Genomic DNA, 944 nt, shown 5'->3' on the forward strand with positions numbered 1-944 from the left:
TTGGAGCTAGTGAGTACAAAGTTTTCAATATCTGTGTCCGCTTGCTGCAGCTGCGCGGCGCCATCTTTGTTTAATGGAGAAGGAAAACCAGATGTGAACACCGTAAAGAGAAAAATCCTATACAACAGCAAGTTTCTTATTTATTACAAAAAATAAATCCTTATGATAGAATAGATGGTATGTTTTGTTTTATGCTGCGCATTCGACAGATATTCACATTTGAGGACTACTTGCAGGCGCGTAGTAACAAAAGTGCGCTTCGGCTGCGTTGCCACACAAAGTTGTACAATTAAATAAATGCTTGGCATTAATTGTTACGTTCTTTATCATTACCGCTGCACAGATAGCCACAAAACGATATAGATACTGAAAGAGCCGCTATTGAGTAAAAATTGAGAAACAAATAAATTGGGCAAAGTTTATATAATTTCTTTATTGGAAAATTTAACATTTCGTAGTCTTGCATTAAATCGACATTCAGCGCTCCAGACCATTCCATATTCCAACTCCATTCCAGAATCCTGGGGTTCCGATTCCATTTCGGGTGTTTGAAAATGTGAAATGATTCTGGAATCATTCCAATTCCAGAGTTGCCAATCTGCAACTGCGCTCAACACACGTCCTGTCTCTTCGAGGAAAGAATTCAAGCGCAAGTGATGGTGGTCCAGTGCAGACCGACGTTAGTGGCTATATATACACACACACCACGTGACCCCTTCCCACACATACACTTTTTTCTGACACCTGATGCTAACACAGTAAGCATGCGCGAGTCCAATCAGCTGATACCAGCTTCGCTGGCCGACCACTTTCACAGTGTGGATTGGAGCCCATTCCTTTTTAGAGTTTCTCACGTTGCGTTATGCCGGCTCCACGTTTGAGCTCAGCTAGGAGTTTGTATGGCTGCAGCAATGATGGTGTGACGGCAATGCTGCAACGCAGCC

The sequence above is a fragment of the Dermacentor andersoni genome, chromosome 11 (assembly GCF_023375885.2).
Source record: "Dermacentor andersoni chromosome 11, qqDerAnde1_hic_scaffold, whole genome shotgun sequence".
Taxonomy (NCBI): domain Eukaryota; kingdom Metazoa; phylum Arthropoda; class Arachnida; order Ixodida; family Ixodidae; genus Dermacentor; species Dermacentor andersoni.